Here is a 26782-nt window from a genome sequence, read left to right as displayed (position 1 = left end):
ATGTGTGGGTTCAGCTAAGCAATGAGCACTACATTGTGACTACCAGCTATTTTGGCCTGGTGAAACCTCTGTTATTGATGTCAAGCGAAAGAGCAGGGAAATAAGTAGTTTTCATTATAGTCCAGTTGAAAGGGAATGGCAAACAACACCATATCTCACTTTTCATTGGCTGCATAGAAGTGTGCATAGAAGGCTTTTAATAACATCTTCTTAAGATTATTTATATAGTCTATTTGCCATTATCTATATCAGTTCATGCCCTTTGTGTGTTTTAGATAACATTGTTGTGTTTCCTTTGACTTAACATTTAGTGTGCTGTGAACTTGCCAATTGTCAGAGTAGTTCTGGGCTGCCTCCGTCTGATCCCTTCCATAAGCTGTTTATTTAGCAACAATTCATTATTACAGATTGTAAATTCAGCTTTCACACTGGAGGTCTCTGTAGCTACACTTGCAGGTTCTCTTTGCCTGTTCTTCTTCTGGTTAAATTTATATCTGGTATTTAGATGCTGAGAAATCTTTTTAGAGTGAAAGGGAAGAACTCAGGCAAAGCTCAGCATCCTTTCTGACTGATTCTGGGATACTGTGCAATGGCCAAATCTGAAACTCCCTAAAGCCTGATCTTGTTCAGTTCTGGGATTTAGACTTGGCTTTCTCTAGAAAAGTGGCCACCCACATGAGTTGTAATCAGATCCGAACAACTTCTACCTGCTGCATGGCTCTCCAGCCAATTTTCATGCAGGATCCATGAAGATCCATTGAATACACAATTCAGAGCAGCCCCCTGTGCATCAGTAATACTGTTGAAGAGCTAGGATGGGTCATGTGACACAATCATCTGAAGCAAAAAAATGTGTATACAAAAAAGCTCAAGATACCATCTAATCCCAACCAAACACTTGGCAAAAATGAATATGAATATTAACTGGATTGCTAATGACTTACTGATGCTGATTGCTAATGATTAAAAAACATAAGGATAAGAAAGAAAAGAGGTTTTCAGGCCCTACACAGTCTAAGTACTTGCTATACCTGCAGAAAGATGTTCCTGATTAGATAGGATGTAAACTATCACAGTTCTCCCTGTCTGCCTAAAAGTAACTATAAAAAAAATGCAGCAAAGACAGAAAACAGCTCTTCTCAGAGTACAGGCATCTATGAACCATCACAATGGCCTTCCTTCTCATTTCTGACCCCCCAATCATTTAGAAGTCCAGCCCCTGGTACAGGCTCAATACAGTCTTTTAAGATTTGTGGGGATTAAGAAAGGTATCGTGTGGGTTTTCTTCTCCTTATGGATCTCATATTGCACATGAATCTGATGGCCAAATCATAACTGTGAGACTGCAGGACTTTTACTTGTGCTGACAGCAAGGCACATGGCTTTTTGTTTGGTTTTTTGTTTGTTTTTAATTTCTAGTGTTTTTAAAAAATATTCTGCAGCGTAGACTTTAATTTGTATTACAAGACAACCTGCCTCTACCAGAAGAAAAACAATCTTTGATACAGAAATTCCTCCTCAGAAAGGTTTCCAAAAATGAAACAAAGGAGGAACAAATTATTTTTTCCAGAATCTGAGCTTTGAGAACGACTCAGAGCAAGTTCTCTCAGAGGGAGTACCCCAGAAGCTACTTCTCTCATTTTAGGACCATAGAAGCCAGCTAGGGTGCTCCTGTGTAGTAAAAACCAAGAAGAGAAGGAGAGGGACCATTTGAGGCATTCTAGGTCATCGCCTCCTGATAGCCACCTGAACCCCAAAAGCAGCCACTGCCACACACCACGGGCAGGATGTGTTGTGCTGAATGCACTTCAGTCGTGCAATAAACCTGTCTATTGCCTCTCGGTGTGCTGGAAAAAGCAACTGTGTGCAACACACCTTTGCACTGGCAATACCCATTATCCAGCGCAGACAATAGCTGGGACAGGTGGCATTGTGCTAGGACTGAACCAGGGGGAGCAGAAGGGTAGCAGGCTGGTGACAGTGTTTGAGAAATGACATCGAGAGTGAGTGCCATGTAGCAGCTCAAATCTGAAGAGAGAGCAATGTCGTTAGAAGTTGCAGGTGGGCATTCGTGCCCAAGTGAGGGACTCCAATAGCACCTGTCATCAAACCATGAAGGAAGTGCATCAGAGAAGGAAGGCAGTATCAAGGGCTGTGGAAAGAATGATTGACTTTGGACAAGCCCACCAGACTACCTAGCAAGAGTTCTTGGGCAACAGATGACAGCTGAAAAGAGGGAAAGTTTTACTTAATGTTTATACAAACATACAGTTGATGTGTAGATGTATTTTCCCAAATCACTGCTGTGATCCTTTTCCCTTAATAAAATTGTAGGTATACATGCGAAGCTTCTGAGCTCTGTACACTCAAGGAAAGGTGTTTAGTATTTCCTGTAGGTTGCGTGGGATTTTGAACCAACAGTGCTGGTAATTTAAAAACGAAACATAGATATGTAACTCTGACTCTTTTTCCTGCCAAGTACCCTTGGCAGAAGGATTACATTTCACCAGTCTATTCCCATTGACACATTTCCACAGCTCACTTCCAGCCCTTTGCTGGTTGCATCTATGTTCTTTCGCTAAACACAAATTCCTTGTCCTCGTCCTGAAGGCTCCTCGGAGTTATTTCTTTGCCTGCATCTCTGCTGTCCCTGCTTCCTACCTCCTGTCCTCCATTCCTTAGGCTCCTCTATTCCTTCAGCTCATTGCTCATTGTCTGCTTTTCCCACACCATTTTGCAGTTTCATGTTTTCTCTCACTCTTGTGCAACTACCCTGGCTCCCTCTCCAAAGTTTGCATCAAAAACCTGTCTTGTTCTGCATTGCTGATATCTTGATTGCTGGGGTACTTCTGTAAGTGAAATGATGATCCTGTTTGCCCAGAATAGATTTTAAAAGTGCTTGATAGAGGAGACAACTCTGTGTTTTTATGTATTGTAAAATACCAACTGCATTTTCAGCTCTTTGGTATTAATAAACGGCACATAGCACAAAGGACTGGGGTAAACATGGTATGGTGCTGCATGCTCTTGATTTCATTGAACTAGTCTGAACGTGAATAAGCTGTTAAAAGAGTTAAGCTGAGATATGCTCTAGGGCTTTGCGATAATGGAAAGCTGGAAGGGTATTAATTTGTGGATTTCAGGACAGAGTTCACATTTACTCACTTATTAACCACTCCCATTTCCTTCATCCATTCAGCAGATAAAGCTGCTGTCTAAATCAATAGCTGCTATGCTTAAGATATTTCCTATCATAGTTCTGGAGCAAAACCAATTTCATTTGTTTCAAACTGGAGTCATTCCCAGTTCTTAGTGGTAAAACAAATATATATATATATATACACACACATGTCTATATATGTGCACACATACACAAAAATATACACTTAGAGTCGCTCATGCAGTGTAATAAGACTAGATGTAATGTGAAAAATGGAACTGGAATGATTAATCTATATTTATTAATGAATTTTAACATCAACAAAATACTAACCTCTCTAGAGGATGCTGTTTGTTCACTGGGCAATTAAAAAATGAACCTTTAACTATCTCAACAAAGGGATGCTTGACTTCTGAGACATTTCAAAGATTTATACTTTAATGTATACTTACACTACTTTACTTTTTTATTTTCATTGTACTTTAATTCAGTGATAGACTTTGGATTTTAAGAGCATCAGTTTCAGATGAGTGTTTCAGCAACTACTGTTGCTGGTTTGCTCTTTAGCAGAGTTGTTCTGTGTCTGAGCTAGATGTCACTTCCTTGCCTTTCCCCTAGAAATTTCCAGGAAAAATTCTGAAGGTGCTGCATGCCTCTCTAGCATCACATGCAATTACTATCTTATTTTTCCTTCTACTTTGCCTTCAAGTCTTAATTCTAGAGGAGGGTGCCCAGCTCTACAGCCAGCATAATCCAGCACTGAAATCCAGACTTTCTTTTGTCAATGTACCTGCTTAAAAAACTTCCCATCTCTGCATGCCACAGTCCTTTCTCCAGAGGTCATGAGCATCCACCTTGCTCTTCACTGATTCCTGTCACCATTCTCTGGCTTCATATAGTAAATACACTTTTTAAAATGGCAATTACTAGCATATAACTGACTCTCTGCCATGCCATTTAGACAAAGTCACTAGCCACTCCACCTCTACCTGTCCCCTCTTCTGCTGATTTTCAGTATTATTCCTGTGCATTCTGATATGGCTCACATTTTTTTTTTTCTCCTAGAAAATGGTATGCCTTTCAGAGTCTCTTATGCCAATCTCCAGTTATCAAAACCTCATGTTAAACATACGTTGCTTTTTATCCTATCTAATCCATTTGAAAGGCTTTTCCAGGATTTCTTCTTTCCAACAGTTAATACTGAATAATTTACAGCCTACATTTATTTGTAGCTGGTATATACACTCACATTTCAATTTGTCCTATTGCTTTAATAGCTCTTAATAGCAAAGTATTTACAGACATATCCCTTAAAATAACTTCTTGCTAGCCTAAACAATTAGAGATTTTGCTGTTTTCTTTTAAAATAGACTTTCTATTTCTTTGTTCATTCTGAAAGACTTTATCTGTACCTGTTAGAGTTTGAATTAATATTTACTGAACATGAATGACCATACATGGGAATTACTAGTATGCCTCAGTTTATTTATCTAGTAAATTCCATCTTCCCTTCATCTGTCTTCAACTCATTTCATTTTCTCCCTCAACTACTATTCCTAGCCTTCTCTGTCTCAATCAGAGACTTTTTACCGAGCCATTCCTGGTCGGATTAGTTTATAAATTTACATCCTAATATACAGGTGTTGTTTTCCTCTTTAGTCTCAATCCCTGCCTTCATCCCTTTGTCTCAGTTTTCATTCCTCTCTACTTACATCACGTTTAACTCAGCAATCAAATCAGGCTCTGAGGTGCAACAAAGTGGTTGCCAAAGATCCAGAGCTTTCAGGTGAGGTGAATAAGGCTTAGTCCATCAGCAGCAGTGCATTCATGTACCCTCACCTGGAAAACATCTAGTGGAGAGTGAGTTTGTAAGAAGCTGATTTGGTATAATGAAACAAATCACTTTTGAGCTTGTGTTAACTGTGAATTTTCAAATGGCTATAACCTGGCTGACTTTGGTGAATTTTCAGAGGATGACTAAAAGATCAAGGTAAATAGCTGTTCTCTTTCTGTGTCAGAATCGCTGCTCCTGAGTATAAGAACATTCTTTCTCTTTTGGAAAAAGGTAAGTAAACTGTTCTTAAAAAGAATAATAAGTCTCATTTTCTTCTGCTCTAGTTTTCAGTAGTGATTGGACCGTTTTGGCTGAAACCTTATAACTTCCCTTCCATTTAACTAAAACAAAATATCAGTCTGAGGCAGAAAAGGAGCCTGGAAACTTTCAACCAGAACAGTTAGTTTAGTTATGTTGTAAGTAATGGGAAACAGTGTTCAGTGAACTTTAATAATATAGGTAGTTCCTCTTTTACTTATAACAAGAATTTTAGTGTAAAGTGTATGTGTTTCATTAAATACAATAAGCTGAAGTCCCTACTACTTTACTATGTAATGATTATTGTATATTTAAATGCAAGAAATGTACTGAAACTTACTGGAAGTCATGAGAGCATGCTAGCTCTCAAGGTGTTTCAGTTCAATAAACCACTTCTATAGGACATACTGGATAGCAAAATTTGGTGCAATTCATAAAACAATGTATATTTAAAAAAATGATATCTCATTAGAGCAAAAGCCTGGAGGAAAAAGAAGAATTCTGGCTTCCATTCTTGGGTCTGCCTTGGATTTCCTGTGAATGAGGACAATAATTTAGCCTTCTGTTTTCATTTGCCTTATCTTTAAACACTTCTTTATACATAATCCTTTTTCCTCCTTTGTTTCTTAAAAATGCTTCTAGAGCCAGGACTGTTCTTTAAATGGGCCTGTAGTAACTTGCATGCTTGCTGGTCCTACTGTTTTTTTCTTGACTATTGGCAGAATTTTAAATACTGCTGATAGCTAGTTTTTTCGAAACCTATTCCAATTCTATATGATAGCGTGCTTGGCTTGAATTTTGGTTTAAAGCTGTCCTTTGTAAAGAAACCCCATTGTCTGAGAATCACCGAAGTGATACTATACTCATTCTAGGCTCTTTCACTAGCCTGACTGGGGCAGCATATATTTTGTGCTTGCACAGTGTTAGTGACTGGTAATAGTTTGTTTCTTTCTTCAGACAACAGACAGATATTTTGTTAATTCTCTACAGCCTCTGTAAAGCTTCAAACTGAGTTGACATAATATTGTTTATTAACATGATTCTGTGGCATACATTCCTGGAATACTCAGCTGATTGCTGATCCCATAAATACCTGTGTGTTACTCATCGTGAGGTGCACGCTCTTGTTCAGTGTGTGTCAGGAGCTAATGGGCTGGATGAGAGGGCTTAGTCCAACTGTTTCACTAGCCTTTAAATACAAGTTGTTCAGTACACTTATATACAAATCATTCAGCCCAATACGTTCAAACAGATGCTGCAGGAATCTGAGATCACAAGAAACTCCCTTCTGTGGTCCTTCTGTAAGGATCTGCATGTTGATTTAGGTCAACCAGAAAATCACTAGTCCATGCGTATATGATTAAATGTCTTTGATAAGCTGTTCTTTTATAGTAAACTGGAGTAAATTACCTCCAGTAGTCTGGAGTAGATTTAGAAACCAGCAATAAGAGGGAATATGGTGTATGGCATTTTTTTTTTTTCCATTTTGACTTGTTAAACCTGACTGTTTGGACCTTTCGTTGTCTCTGTGTGCACTTTCCTTACTGATGAGACTTCTTTTGGGTAGCAAAGACTCACATTAGGAAAGTAAAATTCATGGCTTACTGAAACAGAGCCATGTTGACCAAGCTGCCATAACATGATTTGATTTTTCAGTAGGCAGGTGAATTTCCCGTGGGCTCAGAGTGCTGTTTAACAAAAACACCTTGCTCCAAAACTATGTGCTTCAATAAATACAAAAAAGTATCATGTTTATCTTAATGTTTCATCTGGGGCAATCGAAGCATTTAAGTTTCTCTTTCCAAGAAAAACTCAGGAACTATTGCATGAGTGTTTTCAAGAATTATGAAAACACTAGAAACTAAGGGTGGCTTGCTCAGTTTACTGTAGTGCTTATAATACTAGCCTGGAAGCTGGCATTTGTGGTTCTATTTCTACTTCTATCCTGCTTCATATGTGCCTTTAATTCTTCAAGCCTTTGCTTTTCCTCTCACTTTTTGCTGTTGACCAAAATGGAAAACATCACTGTGCCAACATGTAAATGCATGGTTCGTCCACACTTTTGAGTAATGAGTACACTTCTTTTCCTTCATACTGAAAGGTGTATCACAGAACTTCTATGCATTCAAAAAAGGCAGCAGGGATGATTGATTACACAGCATCTGCATGAAGAATGACTGAGTAATTTAGACTTCTGCACCCTGAAAAAGATGCAATTTCTAAGACATAGCCTAGAGGTTGACAACAGTATCAAGATAGCTGATATATATTTAGGTTGTTTACCATCCCTTCTGACTGAGTGGACCTAATAGGGGACCAACTCAAAACAAAATGGGGTGGTTCCTCAGGAAACTGAGAACAGACCTGTGGAACTCCTTGAGAAAGGATGCAGATGCAAGACATTTGTGTGTCAAGGGAACCCTGCATAAGTGTTTAGAAGACTTTAATAAATCGCATCCAGTTCAGGGAATAACATGAGCTGAAAGAGTCAGAGATGGGAAGATACTTGGTGGAAGTATATAGCCTTTCCTCGGCTGCTTATGGCTGCTGTTTGCCACAGGATCCAGGTTTAGATGGACCTTTAGTCTGAACCAGTATGGCTATTCTTATATTTGCTCTATTTTTTTTTTTTCCAGGTGTAGCACTGAGAATACTTCTCTTACATCAGAAATTATGGTCTTTTTCCTACTTAATGACAATGATAACAACAGGACCATTGTGTCAGCACAGGAGACCTTGGTTCTCCTATGGCAGAGGACAGCTTGGATGAAAAGCATTCTTGGAAGGCATTCTTGTCCCTCTCTTTAAAGAAAAGACAAACCTCAACAATTAGAAGGGGCCTTCTACTTTGTGGGCTAAGTGTATGTAGAAGCGCAACACTTTCAGTGTTACCTCACTAACCCAAATGTTTCGTAGACAAAAAGTTAATTCTCTAAATACAGGTCTGAACCTTCATTTAGCCTGGGGGGAGGTGGATCAAAATGTACTGCCTGGATGTAACTTGGAGTTACATAGAAGTCTTAAGAGGTTTTACAGATTGTTGGTTGATAATATAACTTGATAATTGGTCAGGAGCTGTTCCAAGCCACATAAAAAGAAAGCTTGAGAAAACAGCCCCAGGGAACTCCTAAAGTCTCTGATTGGGCTTTGAAAGCTTTTGGCTATTGTGAGTGTAATCTTGGCATTATCGTGTAACAGCTCTAAACTCAGGTTGAATTATCCAGAGTGTTTTTGTTTCTGCAGCTTTAAGAGCAAGCAGGAGTTGTTGTAATATGCCTACAACTGCATACCGTTAATATGTACATGGTGGGTGGAAATCCTCAGGTGAGTGGAGTAGAGTGAGCAGGAGAAGACTGTTAGCCTCAAGCAGGTGAACAAACCAAGAATTATTTGCAACCGAGTCATGTGGCTTCAGCTAAATCTAGTCATTAAGAACATGTCTTTTGGAGACATCAGAGTTGATTTGCATTGGTTGTGCCAAGCTAACAAAGGTGTTTTCTGTTTAAAGCAATCTCAAGAAAGCAATGCTACATGGAGATTTCTGGTCACACTTCAGTCATGTTGCTGTTCTTCAGAAGGAAGAGGAAAAGGAAAAAATTCTAGTCCATTTCTCCTTTGACTTCATTATACTCTGAGATTTGAATGGACTCTAAGAGCTCTGGTCCTGGGGGTTGGGTGTGCACCCTCCAGCAAAGCAGGACGGGAGTGAGGTACACTGGTGGGCAGTGTGCTACTGAGGCTCTGGACATGGAAAGCTACAGAGAGATACAGAAGGCAGTGAGGCAAGCTTGGAGCTGGTACACCAGGACTTCTAGATGGAACAAAGCTTAGCATAGCAAACAGCAAGAGAAGTTTAGTAACCAGAAGAAGAGGGATACCCTTAGATAATAAAACATCATTGAGGGGTGTCCTGAGTTTGTTTCTTTTTCTGTGACGTAATTTTATTTTTTTTAAATAATGAAATTTCGGAGCATTTACTTCACTACTAGAAATTGTTGTTCTTTTCCAATTAAAAAAACCCAGTATATCCATTTGACCAATATAAATTATTATTTACTTTCTCAGGCTCCACGTACTGGGAAGAGTCTTTACTGTATCTGTTTTTAAAATGACAAATAGGACTTTATTCTTGGCAGATACGTGTCAAATTGTAAAGCACTTTCTGCCAGTTACGATAAGGAAGCTTACAGCTGTCTTAACATTATTATTGGTGGCTGTGTCCTTTTTTGTTTGTTTCAAATAAATATTTAAATCTCAGCTGGACAGAACTAGACCTATAAAATTAATATTTTGGTTTTCTCATACCTATAGTTTGGATATGCAGAGCATAAAATGAACTTTCCATAGCTTAAATTAAAATATTGAATTTATTGTAATTGGACTACACTGTAAAAAGGTTATCTGTTGCATATCCTACCGTGTCAACAGAAATGAAAAATTATGTAATTTATGCAGATGAGTACAAGAAGGTTTTTAAAAAGACTTCTGGCTACTGAAATACCTAGGTCAAGTACATAAATAGGCTTTGTAAATTTGCATACATTTGCAATACTGCAACACTAACTTGGTGCTTCTACAAACATACATTAACTAAACATTAGTGGCAATACACCCAACTCATCCAGATACAAAGGTGGGTCCAGTGGAAGAGTCAGAACTCAGTTTTGTGCTACTGCTACTCTTCAAGCAAATGCATCCCTTCTTTTTCTCCGTTTATTCATCTGAATGTTGGGTGTGAGAAAACTGCCTCTTACACAAATGTCTCTGAAGGTTTCTATGTTTTTATATATATACACACAAAAAAGAAGTTGCAATACGTGAGTGAAAGACTAAGCAAGTGCTGTTGCATGTTCCTTAACAACACTCCGCAGCTGAGAAGACCTGTCAGTATTGGTGGACTCAAAAGAACTTGTTTGAAAACCCGTTTCATGCTTCATTCTTATTAGAAGAAAACTAGGCTTTCAAGTTTTCTAAACTTCTTGAAATTGCTTATTTAAAGATTGCTGCTGTGTGTGTAAACTGGATCCAATTTATAGGGCTGTTAGGCTAGTTGTCTTTGTCATATCATTTTCTTCTTGTTATTAATGACATGAATAAGTAGTTTTAAATTGTGCTGAATTGAAAATAAGTTTTAAATTAAGCCATCCGGGTTGAATAAATAACAATACGCTACAGATAGACAACTGAAAATTAGTCAAGTATGAAGTGATGACTCATTCAGAGTGTAGAACACCACATTAGATTTAATATAAATGTACAGAAACATCAATTTTTAAGCAGAACTTACTGTGAAAGTACTTTGGCATTATCAGCACTTTTAGGAGTTTCTGTTCAGGTGTGTGCATGCACATTGTACACATTTAGAATGATCACTATGCCTTTCTTTGAAAACTACTTTCAGGATATTTAAAAGAAAAACCATCTTCGAAGCATTTTCAGCTACATTTGCGCAAAGGAAAAAGTGAAAACACTTAAAGCTTTGCAAAATGCTCCCATTTTGAGCATTGCAGAAAAAAGTGTCCTTTCTTCTGCCCCCAAACCAAGATTTCATTACTTCTTCTCCAGTCAGCTGTTGCCATTTTTGTGTATTGCTGGTTTGGTGCCCATGCGTTAATGCCAGCTCTCTTTCCTGTCGGGCTGCGTGAAGCTGGCTGGCGCACAGGGACGGCGATTGCTGGAGGGTGGCAATGACCCAGCCGTCTGCTGACAGCAGCAGGTGACATCAAGCCCTACCGATAGCTTTGAAGCAGCTCTAATCGTCATGGTGCAGTAAGGAGACAAGTTGCTTCCAGAGTACCTCTTAGCGGATTTTATGCTAATACTGTAATTTGAAGTGCCCTGGTCCGGACCCTGCAGAGCAGTGGCTATGCCTGCTACCTCCTGCTCTCGCTTCTCTGCTGCAGGTGAGAGCACTGAGCCACTGGAATGAGCAGGATGTATTTTTTAGCTAGGAGAGAGTGAAATTCTTTGGATAGAATAGGAACTGGAATTGAGCTTTTAAATTGTGACTTTGCAATTACTTTCCACACGAGGTGTAAAGAAACTTCAGGCTACTGACAGTCGGATAAGGTGCTATACCCCTTTCTTCTTGGAAGCTCAGCATTCATCCCTGACTAGGTATAAATCTCACAAGTGAGGTACTTTCTAAAATTATTAGCTTGTAAATGTACTCTTGTGAAAAGGTGTGATTAAATATAGTCCATGCACTAGAGCAATCAAGAGTATTCCTGGATAAAGGGAAAAATCAAACTAATGGTGCACAAGCCCCTAGCAATTTCCGGCTGCTTAAAAACAGACATGATTTTATTTTCTTTCTGAATATCAGGATAATTACACACTTCTGGAAGATTTGGTCTTCGTAATGGAGAGCTAAACATGAGTTCAGATCAGAATTTAATAGGATCCGCAGTCCAGTGGTAGTGGCTGCAAGCTTATAATTTGGCATATTATGGAAAAAGGATGGAAACACAAATCCAGGTATTCTTAAAATTCATTAGGGTTTGGTTCTGTGTTTTAGAGTTGGGATCATTTCTGGTCTACTGTAATGTAAGTAGAAAGTGGAGTTAAAAAAAAGACCACTTTTTTTTCTTTCCTTGGGCAACATATGTTACTGTGTGCTCCAGGATTAGTATTAGCTCAAGGGGCTCTTTCTGAACATAGTTTTATTATGTCATCTATTAACTTAGTTAAGATTAACCAAAAAAGTATATTATTTCTTATGGATTTTCAGGTTTTGCCTTCACTGCCTTACCTGTATGCATGTTATTGTAGTTTAAGAGTTCAGCTTATGGTAGTGAAACACAAGCTTTCAAGTTTTGCAAATTAATTGACATTTTGGAGGACTAAGATATTACTCAATCTCTGTCGAGTGTATTTGAATGTAATATAAATGAACAACTGTAGCACTGACATTGCGATTGTTATAATTACTTCAATAATTTTTCCTCTATCTTCAAAAAGTTCTTGTAACTTTTTTCAACAAAGATTGGTTTATCAAACAAATTCTGAACATGCTTTTCTTTTAATACTGAATATCAGATGTAATTTTTTTAGGTGGGCAATCTTCAGATAAAATATCCCATAGTTTGGGGGGGAATTTGTCTTTCTTCATTTAATTCCCTATTCAAACTTTTCTTCAGGGCACTATGTTCATGATCAAACCAAAGAACTTCTTGCTCTTCATCTTTCTTTTAGAAATGTTCTCCTCTTTCAGGATTGAACTGTAACTTCTTAAAATACTAAACAGTTGGATTCATGTAGAAGGACCTTCAGAACAATGTGCATTTAACAGTTACATTCACATCATCTTAAAATATGTTGGTGAATTTTTATAAACAATTTTCTGTACTGTTTACTTCTCTTTAAAATATTCTTTAATGGAAGACACAGCACTTAGCTAATTATTTGTTCTTTCTTACCTAATTTCCAGACTTTACTGATTATATTCAGTTCTAGGGCAGTAGAAATAAGATATTCACCCATTTCCAAAGCAGCAGTGAAACCTAAGTAGGTTACTGTTTTACTTTACCTCCAGCTGCCCATTACAGTTTTCTTTGCCTGGGTAAAGTACAAGGACTCCCTAACTTTCACTTTCAGACATTTTTTGCTCAAAATAACCAAGCTTAATTTAAACAGTGGGTCATTGCTAACCCAGCATAGGAATGTGTTGCTAACACCTATGGAATCCAGTGCCAGACCTTATAGTCCTGAGCTGGAATTTACTTGTTTCTATATGATTATATTATCAGTGTTGGTATTTCTCTTTCTTTTTGTCATGCCTGGGAGTGCAAAAAAGAAGTCTAGAGGCTGCATGTAAATTTCAGACACTTATGGATCCTTTGACAAAAGAGATATCATAGGAATGCAAATTATTATAATTATTGCTAGTAATAATATACTACAACATGCTCCTTTTGAATGGTGATGGTCATTCAGAGTACTGGGAAGAATAAATCAAAAACCTTTTCTTATTCTTATCCAAAGACAGTACTATGAATTTTACTCACAAGTGGTTGCTTACTATGGAAGGGTACACACTACTGCTTCTTAACAATAGTACAGCATAAGCTTCTGCTGCTCCCTGTTCTGTTATTCCACAGTCTGGAAGCAAATTGTCAGGGAGGCTTTTTACATAATTGTGTTGGTTATGAAAATATGTTAAAATATATGAATATATATATTTCATATATGACAATCTTAAAGTTTGGTTATTCACTCTGTATATCACCAATTATAACTTGATAATTTAATATTTTAGCAAGCAACATGAATTTACCAATCTGTGAGTCAATGTAACTAAAATAAATGTAAAAAGAACCATATGCAATTTAAAATACCAAATATGTAATTATTTTCACAATTAAAATAATTTCAACATAGTCAAATATATTTTAAAACACTTCATTTACAAATACTTTTGCACCGAGAAATGCTGACCACAATAACCACAGATTTTGAGTCTCCAAAACTTACATAAAACCTAGAAAAGACTTCATTTTAACTTGGATAATTATTTTTAAAAAGAAGTGGTATAAAAGCTAAATGTTTGCAGAGGGGGGGGGATAATATTGTTTGTGGCTTACCTGGTCTTTATCAGAATAATCGGGCTCCTGACAGTGCCTGACCATGGCAGCATTGTTTCTGCAAATTACCCAACTGCCTGCAATGTCTCTGCTTCCAGCAAAGAACAGTCATCTCCCAAAGATAGTTGTAAGAAAGCTAATTTGTCTTCATTATTGAAACTGAGTGGCTTCTGAATATTTGGGAATGTTTTAGGCACGGAGAGCTCATCTATCACTAGTTTACTCACTTTAATTAATGGCTGTTGCTTGCTTTTTCAAATAATTCTATTTTTGGTATACTTTTTGCTCCATAGAGTTAACCTTTTTTTCCCCCTACTTTCCTGATGATCGTAGAGACTAATTTGCATTTTGACATCATGTATGAGTTACAATTTCTAAACTCTTAACAGTTGAAAATAAGTATCCATTGCTTTGCCCTGGCCGAACAGAGGTCCACTCCCAAAAATATTTCTTCACATATATTTTAATCTCAGTCATGTTAAACCTTGCTCTTAAAAATGTACAGAAGTTACTCAGCCTGTCCACAGCACTGTGAATTCTTTAGGAGATAATGTCTTTTGCATTTGCTTCTACATCTGGAAAATATTATCTGTATTAATATTTTTTGCTTAACTCACAATAATACCCCATCCACTTCGAGGTGAATGTCTGCACTCAATATTGTTACTTTTTTTTTTTTTAAGTATGCATTAGTTAAAAGAATGGAAAGACTTCTTTCAGATTTTTTCTTCATCTATGTCCAAGCATATAATCATCTGGTTTTAGATGTGGCAGCTGATTCCTGTCAAATAAGAATATCAGTTGTGTTGTGTCTGTATCGTGCTGATTCCAGGAAAGTTGTTTTGGAGCCAGAAGGGAAATGTATGGAAATCCTTGTAGCAGCACCATTCCCATAACAAACATCAAAATAGCATCATGTTTGTTTTTGGAGAAGATACAAATGTAGTAGAAAAAATAGCAATAATTTGTTCTGATCAGCATAACCTGTGGGTATTTTGTGGGGTTTTTGTTTTGTTTTTTTGTTTGTTTTGTGAAAACTGCACAGGTGAATGGGATGAGAAATAATGTGCAACAATGAAGGCTTGCTTGAAATCAGGCATTCATCAACAATTAGAGAAAGCATAGGACTTGCAAATAGTTGGCTTTTTTTTTTTTTCTTTCTCCTCCTCTTGATGGTCACATACTTCAGGAGGGGCTGCTTTGTTAAATAGAGGCATTTGCTGGATAAGTCTTGCATTTTTTTCTAAATGCTTCTTTATAGTCAAGGAATTGAGGAAACTATTCCTTTCAGACTTACGTATGTTCAAAACTTCTCGTTGTGTTACCAATAATTAGTATCTTGAACAAAGTAAAGCCACTCATTCTTTGCTTTGCCTGTAAGACATTCCTCAGCATGTTTGTTCTTTGATCTATTTACACTTAAGTTTCTCTTGTGCTAGACCAGCTCCAGCAGTGTCTGTTAAGTAGTTATGACTATAGCCTGTTATTTTAAAGATGATAGCCTGTTATTTTAAAGATGATGAACTTTGTGACTCAAGCATTTCCCTCACATAACACACGTGCTTCTGAAGATTTTTTTTTCCACCTTTTGAGCATTATGGTTTTGTGTCCCAGATGCAACACAGCTGAGATATGTAACACAGATTTTTGCAAGTTTCTAATATGATGACATTTAAGTAGGACTGGACAAGACCTAAATGAAGCAATAAGATCAGAGTATGTATTTCTCTACTGGATTTTCTTTTTCCTTTATTCACATGTTCTTCCTGTCAACTTTCTGCCTCTGATTTCATCTTTTTGAAATGGCCAAGTGACCCTGACTAGGTTCTTCAGTGGAACAAATCCCTGTATAGTCCATAGGGAGTCCTGCTTCCAGTGTTTTAGTTACTGAAACTGGTTTGCCCTGCTTTGCAGCCTTTGGACCCTGTGTATGAAACACCTCTCTTTGACTGGACTATTACTAAAGTTGAAGAACTTGGTACAGGGTTATTCATTCTCTTCTAGGTTTTTCCTCAGCCTCAGGGCAGAGGATAGTGAACATCACAGGTGGATGCAGTCTAGTGCAAGTACATCAAGAAAGCTTGCAATAACCGACAGCTTCATAGCCTAATATATGCAGCCTCCAACCAATCACACTTGGTGCAATATGTAGCATCCGATCTTAAAACAAATGCAGCTGTTTCTTAAGAGGGAAATGAAAATGTGGTGCTACTTTAGTTTAGAAGCTGTTAAGTTTATCAAATTTCTTTACTCTCTGCTAGAGATTTGCTTATAGTAATATAGCATCATTTTACAGTGGTTTACAGAAAATGGAATGAAATCCATTTCAGAAGCTCTGTAATATGTAATTAAAAATTCCTTGTAAAATGTACATCTCATGCAGTGTAGGTGTGGTTTCATTATCCGTAAACTTTTGATCATCTTATGAATCATACTTAACTGTTGTCATTAATTACATCTTGTACCAAAGAACTTCATTGCCACTTTTGAATTTAAGTTTGGACCTCTTAAGAATGGACCAAAGGTAATCTCCGCTTTGGGTTGGGGGGAGTGGGGGTGGGAAGGGCTCTGAGCAGACTCCATCTGTCTATAGATTCTGTGTTATTTTATTTTAACTATTAGGTACAGTTACTGTACAGCTTCTGGAGGACAGCTGTGTATGAACCATGCAGGATTAAAGAAGCAAAAATGTTTTGTTGTATACATATAATAAGAGGAAAGTTTTCCATAGCTGCTTTTAGACATCTTTAGGCCTCTGTGCTTAGATAAGCTCATACATTATTCAAAGAAATTATGTCCACATTATGTCTGTGCGTACTGGGTCACTTTTCTGATAACAAGAAACTTACACAGTGGGTAATAGTATACAAAATATTCCAAAAGCAGCTTTTTGGAATAAAAGTTGTACTTCACAATTTTTAGCCCAATCAATGGTAGTTACTCTTTGTCCCATTGGGCTTTAAAATGCTAATTTGGTATGAACCAGAGAAAAACAGTATAAATCTTTGGATGCTGGAAAGTGGGGTTTTGTTGTTGGGTCTTTTTGGGGGTTGTTTTTTTGGTTTTTTGTTTCTTTTCTTTTTTTTTTTTTTTAAAGAAACACGTGGTAAGCATACATAATACCAGCTGCCACAAGTAACAGTAAAGATTTGTTTTGCTTTTTAAAGAAGTACCAAATCCAGACCAAAGCAGTTATGGGTGTGTGGTATTAACTACTGTTTGATATACAGAGTAATTAGTGCAAGACAGTTCCATTTTTTTTTTCTTCCATGTATTTGCTGCTTTCATATGTCTAGAAATAAATTTATAGACTGTAAGCTAGAGGAAACAAGTAATACGGTCAACTAGGTTCTCTTCCTGGGCACAGAATATCACTTACCAATTTGTCTAGTGAAACTGAACCTCATAGCTCTTGCCTGCAGTTAATCAATCTCCTTCCTATGTTTTGAGGCAAGATAGTGAACTCTGTTTCGCTATGGCAGAAATGAGGCAGAGCTATGGAGCGCCTGATGGTGCAATGAAAAAAAGTCCTCATCACAAGCTGAATTTGGCTGTGCTCTATGCCAGGATATCAGCTGCAGTGTGGTGCTGTCCATATTTCAGTTTTAAAGACCACTATTCAAATGTATTGATGACTACTTCAGAATCCTAGAAATCCTCCTCCTTGCTTTTCCTTCCAGATAGTCTAAATCATCCATGACAGAATTGTCTAACCTCTTTTTAAAGAAGAGTCCTCAATGTCTTTTGGTAAACTGGTCCCATGCTTCACTGTCCTTGCTCTTAGAAAGTTTTATCCTTGTGTCAATGCATAACTGCCCTTCCCAGCAATTTAAGCTCATTACTTCTGTTACAAAAGAAAAAAACCACTACCTTTTTTTTGCAGTTACTTTTTATGTATTTAGAGACTGCAGTTCATATCAAATGTCTCTCAGATTCAAGCGCTTTGGTTGCTCAACCTTTCCTTAGGGGCCATGCTTTCCATCCATTCTCCTGGTGGCAATGAGAGCCTCTTTCAGAATTTTTTCTTAGTGCTTGTATGTGCTACTATCTCGCAGGTGCATAAAGACTTTGTCAGGAAAGATTCAAAGCTGAATGCATGTGGCGTGCCGACGTCAATAACCTAGGCTGCAAAACAACCTTATAACCTGGAGAAAACCGAACAAGTCTATAAAAGTTGTGTGAGTAGAATCAGTTGGTTTCTCAGTGCTGCATAATCCTTCCTCAAATACAGTAACCCCCCAGCAGACCCACACAGCTTGCTCAGCCTCTAGCTAGTCATACATGTTCAGACTTGACTCTTTCCTCAAGTAAGCAGATGGAATAACTGTGCTCAAAGAATGTCTTATTTCCTTGCCCGAAACCCTGTTGGATGGGTGTCCTTGCACTCCTTCAAGGCAGTGACAGGCTCATTCTCTCTGGCACGAGACAAATGAGCACAGAGTCCAGTTACTGCCTTCTTCAGATGTTCTCTGGTGTCTTCCTGTCCACCCTGATCTTGTGTGACTGAGAACCTGTGATCATTTTGCACAGGGCAGCTAGCTTAGCCCTTGAAAACAAAAGCTGTGCAGGAAGGGTTTTCCAGACCACCTAGTTCTTAATAGCTCCCTTTGCTTTTCCCTTCACTTTAAACCTGCATCCCTGGGGCCTATCAATAACAGGGATGGGTTTCCCCCACCCCTAGCCACAGATCCTCCTTTGTGTTGACTATATCATGTGTATAGTGAACAAGGTCATTGGACTGATCCAGCTGAAAATGAATTCAGCAACAAAACTAACAATGAATTTTCTGCACAATATCTTCTCTGTTTTGTGGTGGGATGGCACAAGCACTATTGAAGGAATAAGGAATAAATTGGGGCTTGTATGGGGCCGAGGTAGGGCAGCAGCCTGGACTTAAATTCACTGAAGTCACTGCATCACCAGTCTTGGAGGAATCTGATCATTATTCATCTCAGTCAGATCTTTAAATCTCATGCTTACCCTCTCAGTGAAGTGCTGCAGCGCGTAGGCTTCCTCCTTCACCACATCTCTGCATGACTGGTGTTCTCAATGCCATTCCAACGTGCTGTCATACTGTTAGGCAGGACATCACCCTCTTCTGCTTATCCCAGCAGACCTGCATCACTGGGAGTGTTGTTTCAAATATGTTTCTCCCTACTGTTTTGTGTCCTTAAAACACGCTGCTTTTATGGGTTCATGTCTTCCTAGCTTGTCAATGTCTTTGGAGCTCATAACTAAGATCTTTAATCTGATGCTAGGTAAGCTCAGGAACAATAAAAGCACAGCTTGTGAAGGGAACAGCAGCTTGAGAGAAGGGGATACATGCACATCTCTACCTTTTTGGATACCAGCAGGTTTCTGTATGCCAAACCAGTTCTGCTGAACTGCTCCTGAAGTGCCATGTTTCTCCATAAGCACAACAGACACTACATCCCTGTACCAACTTGGGTGCCTTGCACATTGCTTGAACTTTAGGCATAGACATTTGTGCCTTGTTGAATTTGGGTTCAACTGACTGACTGACCCGTCATAGAAGACATGTGACCAAAAAAGCAGCTGAGGCCACATCTTGATTTTCAGCATAGCACCCTAGTCACAAGATGTTGGTTCCTTTTTGCATCTTTTTTTTATGCAGCATTGTGTTCTGGATCCTATGGGACTATCTTTTCAGAGCCAGGTAATTCAGTTAATGTTCATGTGCTCCCTATGTAACACAATGTACTGTACAATAACATATGATATTTTTCATCCTTGCTTTCCAAATCATTACATTTCATGAATCGCCTTCTACTTGCACTGGTAACAAAACAAAACCATGCTAAAGTCTGCTGCTGCATAATTTTTTCTTATCAAAGTCCTTTTCCCATAAAACCTTATGTTGAAATATTCAACAAGCTTAGGAAACCATGTAACTTCCCCCTCCCCTCTCATTACTGCCTACCAGAAGTTGGTTCCCCTATTTAAAATGAGACCTTTAGACCATTTGCGGTTTATCTTACGCACAATAAGCCAACAGATGAGGTTCCTCCTTGACCCTGCAGCTGATTGTGAAACTGTCAGGAGAGAGTTATGCACTTCAAAAAGGCATAAATCATGTAGTTAATCATAATTAAACCTGCAGAAGTTAGACAGGAATCAGTTAAAGGCACAAAACTAATCTAGCAGCCATTGCAGCTGCCCTTTTTGTAAATCCATCATTCGGAAAAAAGATAAGCATCCAAGGAAAAACAAATGCCTTTTGCTTGAATGCACACAATTTCCAATACAGAGGTGGTTGCCTTGAAATCCCAGCTCTAAATAATTTAATTTGCTTTATTCAAAACATAAATTAGAGATGAAGATGGGGGAGGGTGGGGTCTTGTTTTGGTTTTTGTGGGGTTTTGGTTGGTTTTTGTTTGGGGTGGGGTTTTTGGTGTGGTGGGGTGTTTTTGTTTGGTTTTTTTTTGTTGTGTTCGGTTGTTTGGGTTTTTTTCTTTAAATCATACTTGTGAAGTTCCCTGCTCTGCCTGACCCAACAGATATTATTGGAAAAGGTTTTCCAGACTTCTAAAATCAATTAGATATAGGATTGAGTGAGCACAGACCTGGGCATACAGGGGATTTGCAAAATTCAAACCTGAATTTTTAATTTGCAGCTGAAACTCTAAGTGTAAAACTTTCTGCACTCAGATTTGAGTCCCATGTTCGAATTTCTGTCAAAAGTTGTCCCTGTGGCTGTTACTTAGGGACTTGGAGCAAGTGCAGTATCATTCTAGCCAAACAAAACCACAGAAAGCAGAGCTTGGCACAAAAATAATTTACTGCTTGATTGAAGTGGAGGGAGGTAGGGGGGTGGGAATCCAGTTCAATACTGGGATAAAACCAAGTCCATTACCTCTATGTATTTATTTTACGTTAGGGTTGTGTTGGGGTTTTGGTTTGTTGTTTTGTTTTGGGGGGGTTTTTTGGTTGTTTTTTTTTCATAAAAGGTGTGGAGGGGCAGAAAAAGAGGGAGGAGGAAGAACAAGAGATCAGGAATAAAGACTTGAACCTGAGTCTGCCTTTTCCAGGGTGAGAGCCAAGATCAACTGTACTATTGGCTTCTCTGGCATCTTTTTTAAAAATCTTTTAAACATAGTTCCCATTGAGATAAAGAAATATACATTGGAGAAGAGGGTTTATACCCCACTGGATCCAATGTCCAAGGTAGAAGAATGTTCTGTGGCAACTGGACTGGGGGAGAATTTCACACCAGGGCCCAGTGGGTGTTAGCTGTTTACACAGAATAAAAGATCTGCAGTAGGAGAAACAGAGAGCAGCCCACCAGTAAGCCTCCTAGTAAGCTCACCCACCAGGTACACTGGCATTAAAATGACTTCTGTGGGTACATTCACAGGGAAACTGAGACTTGCTCATGTTGTGGAAGTGCCTTGAGTACTGGACATTTCTGCTATTATTTTTCTTCTCTGTGCCTCTCATCCTGTCTCTGATTTATTTTTTTTTTTTTTAACTGAAAATGCCATTTTTCTTGATGCAAGTTGCTTTGTGCCTGGTACTGTTCCATAAACAGTCTTGCTCTTCATATGTCAACTGTTTCTGACAAAAGAAATCATTTCATTAGAAAACCCCTGATCAAGCTGTAATTGGCACACTGCATCCCAGAGCACTTCTGTACAAAAAGAGAATGCATATTGCTATGCTCTACTCCTTATGGTCTTCAACTCTAATTAAAGATGCCTTGCCATCTGTGAAACAGTTGCAGCAAGAAATGTGAAGGTAACTCCAGTTACAGTATAATAATTTCTAGCCTAAATGTTCCTTTAATGTTTGCTCTTTTGTCTCCACATAATTTGGGAATAAAATCCTTGCTGCAAGAACTTTTTGGGCATGGCCGTTTCTGAAATGTCTGGATTACTGGTCTGTGTTATTCAGAAAGTCAGATTAGATGATGACCGTGCTGCTTTCTGGTCATAGGCCCTATTTAACATTTACCCTTTTCCTTTACCCCTTTCAAAGCATAAAATGCAGACTTGACCCTGTGCAAGAGCTCTGTGTGCAGCATCTCTTTGTCATTCTCCTTTTTTTGTATATATTTTCAGCTACCACTTCCCAGAAACTCTCTGGGATAAAAAAACGTGTAGTGGAGGCCCACCATTCCGGGAGAGTATGCTCAGCTGCAACAGGTCTGAATTCACAGCGTACTCAACTCTTTTGGAGAAAAGACCTATAGAACTGATAGGAATGGTAAAGGAAGTTGGTTAGATATTGCTAAGGTGCTACAGTTGGGGTTTTGTCTTTTTTTTTTTTTAAACAAAACAAAAACCACAACAAAAAAAACCCAACAAACCAAGGTTTAATAAGGACTCTGAGAGAGATTTGTTGGAGGAAAAATATCTTCTTTCATTTCAGAAGATGGTTTAAAAACTTGCAGAAAAGTTGAGCTTTTCTGTGATGGTCTCTGGCACCTGCTGGTGCCCAGCAGATGGTGCTGGGAAAAGTAGATGTTTCTTATTTACAAAAACAATAGTGGATGTTATTACTGGGTATGCTTCTCCCCATTGTCCAATGCAATCTTTATTGCATCTGCTACCTGCATGCCAAGTAGCATGAAAGACACTTCCTTAACCATCAGCCACTGGAGTTGGAAAAATTATAGCTCTGTTCCCCAACCAGGTGTGTAACCTTCCCTGGGGAATGTTATACTCCACACTTGATTTGGCATACAGTCATAGATCTTCCTCTATTGTAAAGCTGCAAAGCCAGCTATAGATATTTTGCAAAATGCATCCTATGCCCTGAGAGATGGGAGATGGACTAGACTAGCACAGCTATATCCTCAAAGCCATCTTTTTGCCTTGCACGGATTTACGAGAAAGGTTTCTACCTTTGGCTTGCACTGACAATGATTGTATTAGCTGGCTGTACATACATTGCAGGCAGAGATGAACAAGTAGATTAAAAAAATTTGAAAGCAGTTGTGACATCAAGAGATAGATGAAATCACCTAGACAATTGAATCACATTTGCAGCAGAAGATAACTGCAAAATGACTAAATCCACAGGCCATCTTGCCTGCCTTGTTTATGTCCTATGCCTTAAAATATTGAGGCCAAAAATACCAGAGGCCTCTGCTGCTCAAAATGTCAGCTTGAATAGTTGTCTGGGGCTTTCAAGTCTCCTCTGGAAGTAAATGGTATAAAGGCTTCAGTGTGAATCCAAGTTGATACACAGAGTGTTTACAGACCTTGTTCCATAGAGGCTGATCCAAAGTATTTGGTGGAAAGGGGATGGGTGATATCCCCATGTTTACTTATAAGCACTGCTATTCTCTTTGTACCTCAGCCATGGTTAGTCCTAATGATTAATCAACTTAGCGGGTTACTCAGATATCTGGACAGAGCAACCACATAAGTCTCATTTTATATCCCGAGAGAAACCAATCCAACATACAGCAGAATTAGAGCTACAGAGGAAAGATCAGAGGCTGCATGAAACACAGTTGAGCAGCATGTACTATGGAGCTCATGGGAAAATCAGTGAGCATGAAGCCAGTGAGGTCTGCGGCTTAGGGAAGTAAGATGCTGCTATGGAGCATCCCAAGGAGACAACGCAGGAGGTGGCCACTGCAGATAGTGCAGGCACTTATTTGTGAATGATCAACCCATTTGGAGATCTTTCAGCAGCGCTTACCTGCCTGCTCTTTACTTGGATTGGAAAAGTGAAGGGTCGTGTCCTGGGGTCACAACTAAGGCTGTCATGTTGATTGGGGTTAGGACTTGTAAACCTGTGTTCAGTTCTCTGTTTCATGCAAATTCTTTGCCAACAAGCAAGCCATCTAGCCTCCCTGTTTCTCACTTCCCTATCTATAGTATATACATAAAACCCTCTGTGTTATCTCAGCGTGGACTTAAATAATTTAAGAAGTAGGAGGATCTGTTCAGCAGTAGTAGGGGATATATAAACTTGGAAGACAATATGCTGGACATAACGGAAAATGGATACTCCTGGAGAGGGAGAAAAAGATTGTCTTTTAGAAAGTAAATGCAATTAGAAAAGTCTGCAAAGGAAGTTATCTGATGCTTAAAGACAAAATAGAGATTCCTACTCCCCCCTCCCCCCGCCTTTGATTTCTCTTGATTCTCTGGAAATTGTTTCTTTCTGAATCAGCTCTTTACTGGCTTGGTATTAATGTCTTACTGAAGGCTTACCAGACTTTATTTCTTATTTGCTTTGATATGGCTCTAGGTGATAACATCACATCTTGAGTTAATTTGACTTGGAAAGAGAAGTATTGGATGGTTCCATTCTGTAATTTGCAGAATAAAATTAAGTACCCATATCCTCACTGGATAATCAGAATGTTTAGCACCCTAATGCTGGGCTCAGCAAGCTGAAATATGCAACAAAATTCAGTGAGGAGATTCCAGAACTAAAGCTGACTATGTTGTACTGTACTGCACGGGGAAAACTGGCTGGAGTCCTACAAATGTGGTGGCCACAGTAGTGCAGTAGACATCTGCACTAGTAAGTTCTGCCTTACAATTACTGCTGTGCCTGCGTGTTTGATCTGTTTCAGGTAACATCGGTGACTTTCTGTAGGAATAAATGTATGCACACAAGGAAACAACTTTGTAAAGGGGGACTAAGGCTGGGATCTGATGTGCTACAGACCTGGAAGTAAGGGATGCAGAGACACCACACCCCAGACGTGGTGTGCGCTGCAGGGCAGGATGCCTGGGGGGAGCCTGTGTGCTGCCATCAGTACTGCAATGCCAATGAGCCCTGCCTTGCCCAGAGAGCTTTAACAGGCATTTCTCCCAGAATGCAGAATTATTATTTTACCTGGCCAGAATCCACAGCTTGAGTATAAAGCCCTCATCTCCACCTTTATGGTCAGACCTTTTCTTTGAACACTCTGCTCACATTTGGTTAAAAAGCTGATGACACACAAAGAGAGTATTTTCTTATCCGTTAAGGTGGCTTTTCCAAAAACACTGCATATGGAGCGGTGTTTAAACACATATACACCCAGGTGCTTGTATGTCCAATGAAAAATGAGTTTAGTGCTTTGATAAATGGCAGAAGAGCCATCTATATATTTCAAACTAAAATGATGAAATAACTTGGCATATTTTCCTAGCACGGTCACATGGTATTAAAAATGTTTTGTGGAGGAATTATTTTAAGCTATAAAATATTCTGTTTGTTTTTTCTGACTACTGAGATAACAGCAGAATGTTTTGTCTACGCTTATCCAGTCTTCATTAGCTGCTGGAAGATGTAAAACTGATTCAAACTTCTTGGAACTTCAGCTCAAAACAGGCATAATTTATAATGCTTTGGATGGGAAGTTTCTGAGAAAGGAACTTACTTTAATAATACAGGGTTTTGCTGGTTTTCTTCTTTTTCCTTTTTTTTTAGGGTTGTTGGTGTTTAGAATATAGTTTGCATTAATAGCTGTTGGTGATTGTGTTACTGTTCTTTGGTTTTGTTTCCATCTATATGCCTAGACCTCTTGCTCATAGTTGAACTGTTGGTGCTATTAATTAGTCTTACTGATGGTAGTTATCTTTATTATGGTGAGACCTTGATGCCATTTAGGAATATGGTTTTGTTTCACTAGATGCTATATAAACAGACTAAGACAGTCCATGGCTGAAGACTTCACAGTTTAAGTATGCCAGGGAGCAGAGCAGAGCAATGGATTATAATAAACAAGCAGAAAAAATATTACATAGGGACAGAAGGTTTTTTGACATGGTTTATTTCATTTGTTTAAATTTTAAGTAGGCGGTGCTCAGTAAAAATGGAAGGAGATAATTTGATTAGGAAAACAAACAGTAGAGAAGTTGTGGGAAGGGAAGCACTGAAGTGAACCTAGCAGGGAATAAGAGAAAGGGAAATAAGGCAAGTAGGTACAGTAAGGGCTGAAGTGAAGTGTCAAAGAGAAAGTTGGAAGAAAATATATGGATTGAAAACTATAGTAAAATTCCTGAAGACATCATGAACATATGGTATTATCAGTTGGTATTGTACTGTTCAGTCTCCAGTTTACACATGCATTTTGTGTGTAAAGACGTATTGATGTTTCTAACACCAACTTGCTTCATGGTGCCCATGTAAATGCTGGTAGAGGATTGGGGCCATCCCTGTGCTGCTCAAGTAGTCCTTCTCTGATGGACCAGTGCTTCTAGGCTCTTGGCAGTTTGCACAAGTTTAAAGATGACTGTGGGTCTTTCTATTAAAGATGAGAGATCAGACCAGCATAAACTGATCTTAACAGCAGGAACAGAAAAGGAGCTTAAACTCACTTCTGTAATCCTTATTGCAACTGAGGATCTTGGTAACTGCAATTTGCTCTGACAAAAGAAAACAAAAGAAGCTGTGTTCATCTGACTTAAAGAATAGATCTGTATTCCATCGTGTCTCGTACTCCAGTGGTTACTTTCCATGCCTCTCATTAAAACTCTCTTCCTTTGACATCGGTAATAGTTCGTTTAGTAGGTATTCAGTGCCTATGTTAACGTGCATATGAATATTTGGAAAAGTGAGTCGTTTCCATATACTATTTTTGGAGAGAAAATTTTAATCCGGAGTCTGGTGTCTCACATTGCAGCTTTTTAATGAAGTTGAGCCTGTGCCATCTGCTAGCCATACCCATTACTTGGAGAACTTTCATGTTGCTGCTCACATAATAGTTGATACATGACTTGTTTTATGCTAGATAATCACCTTGAGGCATTTCTTCACTGATTCCAATGAAGACATAAGTTGTCTTTTACTGTAGTCACTGCATCATTGTTACTGGCTTTTTTAAGCAAAAACTGAAAAACCAGTTAAATACATTTCCTGTCATAAACCTGAAATCTTGAGCCAGTACCTTAAAATGCAAGAACAAGCCATTAAAAACTGCCTACAAACATGAAATAACTGTTTTAATTTGTTGCCAAAACCAATTTATCAGATCAA

This window comes from Harpia harpyja, chromosome 6 (genome assembly GCF_026419915.1).
Source record: "Harpia harpyja isolate bHarHar1 chromosome 6, bHarHar1 primary haplotype, whole genome shotgun sequence".
NCBI lineage: Eukaryota > Metazoa > Chordata > Aves > Accipitriformes > Accipitridae > Harpia > Harpia harpyja.
Note: the sequence above shows the minus strand (reverse complement) of the source record.